Raw genomic sequence first — 10084 nt, forward strand, 5'->3', positions numbered from 1 at the left:
AGCAACTGAGAGCACTACTTATAACGACTCGTGTATTTTCTTTTTATTTTCAATATATAAAAGTGTAATAATTGAATAAATAACTAAATAAAATGTGTGTATTGATTTTTGGAAGCAGTGTGTTGATTTTTACTAATTATCTGTGATCTATTGATATATGGTATGGATTTTTGTGATTTATTATCGAGATATGTGGTTTTGTTATGCTTGTAAAAGTGATTTTATTACAGTTTTAATTCCATAAATATTTGGATTGCCTCTAACATCTGTATTATAATTTTATAATTTCAATAATTATTTTTAGGATTTTATAAAATTGTGAAATCAATATTTCACTAACTATTTATCTTTAAATAATTTTCTGAGTGTGTTTATTTTAAAATTCCATATTTAATTTTAGAATTCTTCAAAATTCATGGAATTCTTATTTCACTAAGTTTATAATATTCTGGTAATTTTAAAATTATTTTGGAAATTTTTAGGATTAATTTCACCCGCGCGTTGTTTCGTTTAATTATTAAAAAGTGGGTATAAAGTGCACCTTAAAAATTGTTTTAAAATTTCAAAAATAATGTTTTTATATACTCCATGATATTTCTGATATTTTAAAACTAATTGGGATTTATTTTGAAATGTTTCTAACCGCTCTTTCTTTCGTAAATTCGGGATAAAACGAGATTGCAGAACCCGAAAATTGCTGAGATAATAGGGCGAAACATATCACAATTACGGATACGTGTGTGCAGCTCCTTATTTGGGAAAATAAACACATCACCCCCTTTTGTCTCTCCTTCTCGGCTTCTACTGATTTCTTTTTCTTTCTCTCTCAAAATCTCTGGTCCTCTCTCTCGATCTTCTTCTCTGTTTCTTTCGTTTCTCCCTCCTCCTTCCTGGGTTCTTGTTCGCCTGTTCTCCTCGGTTTTCCAGTAAGCCACCACTGTACTCTGGTTTGACTTGGTTCTGGTTTTTTCAGTTGGTATGCATATATATACCTGTATATATGTATGTGCTCTGTGTATTTGTGTGTGCGTATTAGTGTGATTATGTGGGTGTGTGTGGCGGCGCGTGGCCGCGTGTGGTTACCTGGCTGCTCTGTTGTATTGCTCCGTTGGGTTGCTCAATTTGGGCTTCTCAGTTGGCCTTTTGGTTTGGGCCTTGTTGGGCCGCCTGTGTGCTGTTAGTTTGGACTGTGCAGATTTTTAATTTTAATTTTTAATTCCTTTTATTTCAGGGAATTATTAAGTAATATTCGTGATAAAAATGAATTTATGCGGGAATATTTTAGTTATTAATCGGCAAAATTTTTGGTTGGAATCCGAATTATCAGGTACCCCGAGAATTTTGCCGCCGTACCGCGATGACTCGTTATGAGCGGACGGTGATGACGTTGTTCTGAGTCCTAATCTTTATAAATAAATAAAATGATTTGTATAAAATGTTTTCGAAAATATATCATATATTGGAATTGCACGTAAATAAATACATGAATATGGAATTGGTGTTGTGACGAAACTTGTCACTACTAGAAAAAGTAGAATAGACATCGGCTAAAAACCGATGTCTATGAACAAATAAATCCGATGTCTTCGTGGGTGATGTTAAAGGCCCCCCATTTAACATCGGTTTTAAACTGATGTTAAAGAAGACATATAACATCAGTTTTTAAAAATTTAAATTTCTAACACATATCTAATCTTAATATATTATCATAATATGATATTTTTATCAATTTAAACATATGTGAGATAAGCAAAATATTTTCATTTACCTATTGAACTGATGTTACTAATACCAGTAACAACGGTTCTCAAGATAAAGCGATGTAAACATAACTTTTGACATCGGTTCTTTATTTCAAACCGATATCTATTGGTGACAAACCGATCTCTATAAAGCTTAATAACATCGGTTTTCTGTTTTAAGATTTTTTTGTTGTAATATTTAACATCGGTTTTATTCGATATTACTGATGTCAATGTTCCACTTAAACTAATGTATTAAGTTTTGATAGACATCAGTTTTTTATTTTATAACATTTGTTAAAGTGTTAAATTAACATCATTTTCCATTGTAATGATTTCTGATTACCTGTTTCATTATTGTACATTTTATAAATATAGATGCCAAAAATTTTCCAAACCAATAAACTAACAAAACCAATTACTGCATAATATCAATTGTCTATATATCCAATAACAATATCCAAACATCAGGAACAACACTTTAATCTAATCCAAACATCAAGTACTGCACATATTTATGTAGCATATTGTTTGCAAACATACTGTATCACCAGATTCTGGATCTTTGGCTACATTGGCAGTCAATCCAACAATATAGCTCCCTCGTCCACTTGTGTGAATTCCGCAAGGGGATAGCTTATGTATATAAGTCAGCAACTGTGACTTGTTGGTTCCAGGATCACCAAGAAGCAAGATGTTGATATCTCCTCGAAAGCTAGCCCCAGATTGCAATGTCAATGCACTCCGACCAAAAAGCTGCAATTTGTCAATCAACCAAAACTCAGAGTATGGAATGTATATGACTAAATTATATAGTATTGTGCCAACCGTAAAGAAGAGCAATAAAACAGAAAGTTATATAGGACTGTGCCAAAAATATCTAGGATGGGTATATCGTTCAACTTTACACTAAATTATATAGGACTGTGCCAACTGTAAAGAAATGTATTGGCTAGAAGAACTCACACACAATCCAAAGATGAATCAAGATAACCGAGATCAAGAAAGAAGAAAATTTAAAAATAAAATCAAGTTTGGGAGCGGTACCTTTGTTGATCCAGAATTACAAAGCGGCAAAAGTAAGACTAAGAGGACATACCATTTTGCCAATCTCAGTGTCCGCATACAACATCCAGTCGTCTTCACAATACATATAGTGAAGAGCTCCAGGTCCAGATTCATTATGGTTGACAGGGGTGTGATATGAAGTATAAATTGGTGCCCCTGTTGACTGAGACAATAGTACTTTCTCATACTTTGGATCCACTAAATGAATGGTACCATCCAATGTTTTTTGTTTGCTGCTATTCTTCAAGTGATGCAACTGAGATGCTCTTAAAATAGATATCTTATGTACTATGACATATATATTTTCATACATGTGCTAGACAATAGGAATGAAGACAACCTACTAATCCAAAAATTGCTCCAGATGCACCAACTGTTGGTGCTTTACAGAACTAATAACTCATTGATATACCTAATTCACAGTAACAATTTAATCAGATAATAGTAGAAGTACTACCAATGTAAGAGAAATGATACATAATTTATCTGTGGTTACCTGCAACTGCAGAGGTGACATAAACTGCCATATATCTTCCACGACCACTAAGTTTCTCCACTGTCGGACCAATAGAGTTTAAAAAACAACAATTTATCTGAAAAAAGCAAACTCCTCTTATTACACACACTATAAAATAGTTTCCATATTATAATTGTGTGCACAGATATTTAATTAGACCAGGAGATGTCCGATATTTGCATGCAAAAATGAAGATGCCACAAGTCTCCACAGTTGTCCTCTGTCAATTAGACTATTAATCTGCAAGTATATGCAATTTAAATATAGTTAAGGAATTGCATATCAGACAATAGAAGACTATCTGACCAAATAATAGAAGACTATGTATGTTCAATTTTAATATGACATTATCAATATATGCAAGACCTTAGCACCCCAGAGCATTAGTTTCCCTTGTGTTGCCATCTTAAAGCTATAAAAAGTAAAACTTTTCAAATTATGTTATTCACATCTTGCATATACTATCTACATATGACAATTGATCCAAAACACCTTCTCAATGTATAGCAAATTAGCAATCACGTCCAACAGGTGTATTCAAAATATTAATATTTTTCGATATTGATACAAACAGGGAATTTATCACTCAATTTAATAGAGTATTATCACTCTGTATGAATGTAACCAGGTTACAAAACTATATGTTGTATGAAGAGAGGTATCTGTCATCCAGTGAAGGTACGCAATGACGCAGGCGAGAGAGAGATCAAAACCAGTGGTACAAGTCACGTAAAGACGGTGATTCTTCTTCAGTAAACGTAATAGAAGACCCACACAAAATGACAATTTCTTTCTCATATCAAATGAATTTACTTCCCTAATAAGAAAAATGAAATGAAAGTGCTCATGATTTAAGAAACTTGAAACCTACACTTATTACCTCAACTAATATGAAAGAAAGCTATAGTGTGGAAAAATATGCATGATTTGGCATACCAATTAACTAAAAATCTATTTAAGCACAATAAGGATACTAGGAAGAAAAACCATGCACTTATGCAGGTGACTGCAATTCTAAGCTAATTCAAAAGTTTAACTAGTTTTAGTCTGATGGATGCAAATATAAAAAAACAATTATATTGACATGACATCGTGCTTCTTGTTAGGACATGAACATGAAACTTATCTATTGCAGCCTTTAGATTCTCTTTTCACTTATTTTTTAACTACTACATTGTTTAGTATATTCTAACTAATCTACCTTGGAAATTTAAGCAATTAACAATAAGAGGGAAGATTTATAGCAAAACACCATACCTCTTTCTCGAGCATTCTTTCTCGGCACATTCTTTGCCTTCTGATGCAGCACCAATAGGAAGTGGAGCATCAAATTCTGAAACAGCACTGCAACAAAACAGTAAAACCAAATTAATCCAGTCTGGTACTCCAAAATTAAACTTAAAAACAGTCAACCAAATTGATCACTAGCTTTAGATACAGAAGATTATCAACTAGAATCAATAAAATGAATATCCATCAAAAACTCCACATATTTTACACAAGTAATCAGACACCGATAAATTAATAAGTGATAAATAACAAAAATAAATAATAAAACAGATTACTTGTTGACAACTTAGATCGGAGACCACAATAAAAGCCATTACCACCATAACATATAAAGCTATCAACTTTAATAACCCCCGTACTTACCACTACTAGCCACTACATACTAGATAAACTATCCTCTGCCTACAATTATAAAAGAAAAAAAACCCACCAGAACAGGTAAAGCTTTCAACTTTAATAACGCTCGAAATTAGTACTAATAGGCCCTAGGAAAAAACATCCTCTACCTCAGATTATAAAAGAAAAAAAAAACCACCACATCAACATAATTAGTGACCCAAGAAGCACAAAAAATTAGGGTTTAATTTAAAACCCCAAATTTAAAAGTTAGGGTTTAATATTTACCCAATTCAAGTTTAGACCTCTGAATTAGCTTTAACCTCCGACTTGAGCTTTATATTCCAATTTGAGCTTTAAACTTCGACTTGAACAAACTCTAACGACCTTTGCAGAGAGAGCGAGAAAGAGAGAGAGAGAGAGAGAGGGAGAGAGAGAGAGAGAGAGGGGGAGAGAGAGCGGTCAAGCAGAGAGAGAGATGAGCACAGTTGAGATGGGTTGTTCTTCGGTCGAGTAAAGAGACAGAGGTGAGAGGATAGGGTTTTTGATTTTATGTTTTATATTTGATGTTTTAATAGATGTTGTATGTATACGTATTTTAATTTCTGATTTAATTTTAATCTTATGTGTAAAGTCCAAAAGAGGGGAGGGAAGATTTTAGGCTTGAAATTTTGCTAAGGTAAAAAAAAGGGGGAATTTTAAAGAGGGAATGAATTATTTGGTTAAGGGGGGGAAACACTTGGAGGGAATGAATAATTTGGTTAAGGGGGGAACGGGGAATGTGCGTTAATTAATTTTTTTAAAACAGACATATAACATCGGTTGTGCTAAACAACTGATGTTTATAACAACAAAAGACATCGGTTGTCAAAAACCGATGTAGAAAACACCTTTTACATCGGTCAGAAAAGCAACCGATGTCTAAGAGGTGATGTCTATTCTACTTTTTCTAGTAGTGTGTGGATTATTGTCATTGTTGACGTCAATTGTAATCGACGGGTACGCTTATAAACAAAGAAGTTGCTGCCAAAATTTTCTAAAAATTTACTTTAAAAACTTACTTATTTATATTATACGTGTTACCCCTATTTGTGTTCGGATTACGTGATTGCGTGTATAATTGCTATACGAGTCGGGTTATCGGATTGGGTTATTAGGATTTGAGGATATCAAGCATGTCGATGTAACTGATTAGGGTATTCTATATTTGTAGATCCCAGTCGAGTCTCACCAGGACCGAAGTCAGCATAAAAGCTACCTAGAATTTCTGAAAGTGTTGCAAGGCAAGTACCCCTGACCATTCTCTTATGGTTCAGTACGTATGAATAGCTAATGTTTTAATCTCGTAATGGAACATAAACATTTTAAGTTACGTATCCCCTTTAGTTATAAATCACTGTTTTAAACCTGTTTTGGGGAAAAGTAACTTCGAAAGGTACCTATCTCGAATGAAATGATTTGTGAACTAGATTATCCATGCGTGCTGTTAAAATGAATGGTTTTGAAATGAGATAGGTACAAGTGTTTTGAAAACTGGATAAAACGATCAGATATGGGATACATTGGGGCCAGGGGGCCTATTGAGGTGGTGTAAGAGGCTAATTCGGTTGCGTGCACTATATAACCGATTAGTCCAGCAGGTCAAAGACCTAGCTAGTCTGTGAGTTCCGGAACATGTAAATGGGATGGCAGTTAGAGCCGTCTGGTGTTGATAGCCTGATCAACTGTCTTCACATATTCGTTACATATCTGATTTGGCTTTGTGATTCCCGTAAGGGTATAAGTACTTGATACAGTGGTTTTATAAATATGAATATCATGCTAAAATTGGACTCTGGTACTTATACAGTACACTACTACGTTGTTTTATAAAAGCATGCTAGTCAGTGATATCCAGTTATCTCAGCTTTTCATTATATAATGTTGTTCACATGATTACAGCTCTGTTCCTATCATTGTTTATGTTACTGTTTTTATCTTATTATTTATATATTGGTACTGCTAAGCGATTATGCTCACCCTTGCAACCTGTTATGTATATATCACAGATGCCTAGAAGACTAGTCAGACAGACCCGTGTTCCCGCCCCTTCAGGACCCGGCTCCTCAGAGGTAGTGTATATCAGGCCACATGCGGTCTGATGAGTTGCTGAATAAAGCTAAAGTGTGTCAGACTTTTGAATAAATGGGTTGTAATAATGTGAACCTAAATCATACTTAAACCTGGATCGGATCTTGGTTAGGGGTCGAATTAGCATATAATAATAATAATCTTGTTGTTTATATTTCTGGTGTTTGTGTTGAGTGACGTCAACCCCTGACCCCGGGGTTGAGGCCGTCACAGTTGGTATCAGAGTTACAGGTTCAAGTCCCTAATCCAGGTTAGGAATTTTGTCGAATAGGTATAGAATTGATTCTTAAGGTGTGAGTCAGCAACTCATATAGAGGAGTAAACCTTAGAGTCAGTCGAGGGTTCCGACGGCGTTACCCTGGCTTCTATTAAATGTTTTGATAGAACTGTCTTGACCTTGTGGTATCTTTCCTGTATTTATCCTGTTGGCAGTGGCCTATTGTGATTTCTAGTTCTCCTTCTCGGGAGAACTCTTCAGACCCGGATAGCTTAGATTCCGAGAGGACCCTGGATGTTGTTGAGGAGACCCCTATGCCTCCTCCACCAGTTCCTTCCCTTGTACCGAGAGACTTCCCTGGACCTAGTACTCGTCCCCGCTGGGTACGTAGGTATGTGTCTGCTGTTAGGGATTTTCCTCCCGGCTGTGGTCCCAGTTCTTCCTTATCGAGACCTCTAGTTCCTCCTGTAGCCCCTAGTGGTACTTCTTCTCCAATCCCTTACCATGTTCACCGAGCGGTGAATACATCTTTTATTAGAGAGCAGAGTCTGAGGTTGGATGCTCAGCTTGACCAGATACCCGTTGCACCTTTCCAGGGCATTCCTGCCCCTTCCCCTGAGGTGCAGGCCCGTGTGCGATCCTTGACCCAGATGGCTGTTGAGAGGGCTAGATCCATTGATTGTTTCATTAGCTCAGAGTTCAGGGCTGTGCAGTATCAGGACCTAGTGAACTGGTTAGTGTTTGAGCTAGGTTCTATTGGTGGCAGTGGTAGTGGTTAGACCAGGATTGCAACAGGGAGATACAGAGCTCAGAGTTGGCTTCCAGGAGTTTTATAGTTGTTTTCTTTGTATATGTACATTATGTTGTGATAGTTTATAGTAGGCGGAGGCTGCTATGAAAGCCAGTTTTGATGTGTATTTGGATGGTTTGTTTTCAGTTGGATTTCAGTTGTACTAGTTGGATTCCTGTTGAATATTGTATTATAGCTGCTTTATTTCATTGTTCAGTTTTTATATAGTTGTGCGTTGTTATTATTATTGTTGCTTCTGTTGCTGGAATTTCTAGATTATGATCATTCACTCAGGACGGATCCAATTAAACTGAAGATGAGGATATTGTCTTAGTGGCAACGCTCTCCTGGTGTATATGTATAAACAACTTGGAGCAATCCATTCTCTTATATATGACTGTTATGTTTCAGGAGATGCCACTAAAGAAGAATTCTTAACCTAACAACGGATCTGCTGGGGATCCCTCCATGAGTGAATTGATGAATTTGTTGCGTCAGCAGCCTATACAACTGACCCAACAACAACAACAATTCCAGCAGCAGCAACGATAATTGCAGCAACAACAACAACAGCAACAACAGCTCATATAGCAACAATAGAAGCAAATCCAATAGCAGCAACTGCAAATCCAGCAGTAGCATGAGATGAGGGGCACAAATCGGGTTGTTAGCTTTAAGTCTTTCCAGGCAGTGAAGCCCCCAGAGTTTAAAAGAGAGGAAGATCCTGTTGCTGCTAGGATATGGTTGAAGGAAATGGAAAAGGCGTTTGCGCTCACCAAGGTGAGTGAGGATTTAAAGACGGATTATGCTAGTTATTTTCTGAAGAATGATTTGAGTTATTGGTGGGAATCTACGCGAGCATTAGAAGGATAAGGTCCAGTCCCATGGGCCAGATTCACAGAGCTGTTCTTGGAGAAATACTTTCTGGACTGTCTCCAGAGTCAGATGGAGATAGAGTTTTTGGAGTTGAAGCAAGGAGACAGGAGTGTCACGGAGTATGAAGCAAAGTTTATGGAGTTGGCCCGTATAACACCGAAATATGTGAGTTTGGAAGCTCAACGAGCGAAGCGGTTTCAACAAGGGTTGAAGCCAAAAATAAGGAGTGGAGTTGTAGCTCTACAACTCAAGACATATACTTCGGTAGTTCAGGCTGCCTTAGTGATAGAAAGTGACCAGAAGTTAGCTGCAAAGGAGCAGGGTGAGAAGAAAAGGAAGTTTGAAAGTGGACCTGCTAGGTCAGAATCAAGTATAGCAAGTCAGAAGTTCCAACATTGGTTTGGAAAGAATAAGAATAAGAAGTTCAGGAGACAAAATTTCCCTCAGGCTAGACCCAGTACCACTTCAGTTAACTCCACCCCGACAAGGCTTAGCAAGCTAGTGATTGATTTTAAGACATATGGGAAGAAGCACAGTGGTCAGTGCCGAGAAAATATTAACTGTTTTAAGTGTGGCCAGAAGGGTCATTATTCTACGGAGTGTAAGTCTGAGACTCAAGGAGTAACCTGCTTTAGTTGTGGAAAAGTGGGGCATATTGCTAGGAATTGCAAGTCAGTGACCCGAGGTAGTGTTGGAAGGAGCGTGTCCCAAGGACCAACAACCAGTACTGCTAGAGCTAGAACCTTTAAGATGACCCAGAAATCTCTAGCTCATGATTCCGATGTGGTTGCAGGTACGCTTTCTCTTAATTCCGTACTTGTTAACGTTTTATTTGATTCAAGAGCGTCCAAATCCTTTATATCTATGAATCTTGTGAATAAAATGCAATTGGTGTTGGAAGACTTAGAGGAACCTTTGGCCATAGAAGTGGCTAATAAAGATAAAGTGCCCGTAAACCAATTCTGTCCTAAATGCTCCATAGATATTTCAGGATATACTTTCCCTGCCGACCTAATACCCTTTAAATTAGGAGACTTTGATGTTATTTTAGGCATGGATTGGTTGTCTCTATATAAGGCAAATATTGACTGTAATAAAAAGAGAGTTGTTATGTATAC

The 10084-nt window shown here is 36.6% G+C and overlaps 2 long non-coding RNA genes across 3 annotated transcripts; both read right to left on the bottom strand.

Annotated features, from left to right (window-relative positions):
• Positions 1-2148: 2148 nt before the first annotated feature.
• LOC141704712 (uncharacterized) lies at positions 2149-3372 on the bottom strand. Of its 2 annotated transcripts, XR_012568044.1 has the most exons (3): positions 3307-3372; positions 2842-3222; positions 2149-2498 (listed from the first exon to the last, which is right to left on the bottom strand). It is a non-coding gene; the product is annotated as an uncharacterized LOC141704712 (long non-coding RNA). The 2 variants fall into 2 exon arrangements; XR_012568043.1 differs by having other exon boundaries at positions 2842-3367.
• Positions 3373-3943: 571 nt separating this feature from the next.
• On the bottom strand, positions 3944-5466 carry LOC141704709 (uncharacterized). Its single transcript, XR_012568042.1, has 3 exons — positions 5242-5466; positions 4585-4671; positions 3944-4144 (listed from the first exon to the last, which is right to left on the bottom strand). It is a non-coding gene; the product is annotated as an uncharacterized LOC141704709 (long non-coding RNA).
• Positions 5467-10084: the final 4618 nt, after the last annotated feature.

This window comes from Apium graveolens, unplaced genomic scaffold (genome assembly GCF_009905375.1).
Source record: "Apium graveolens cultivar Ventura unplaced genomic scaffold, ASM990537v1 ctg816, whole genome shotgun sequence".
In the NCBI taxonomy this organism is placed as follows: Eukaryota; Viridiplantae; Streptophyta; class Magnoliopsida; order Apiales; family Apiaceae; genus Apium; species Apium graveolens.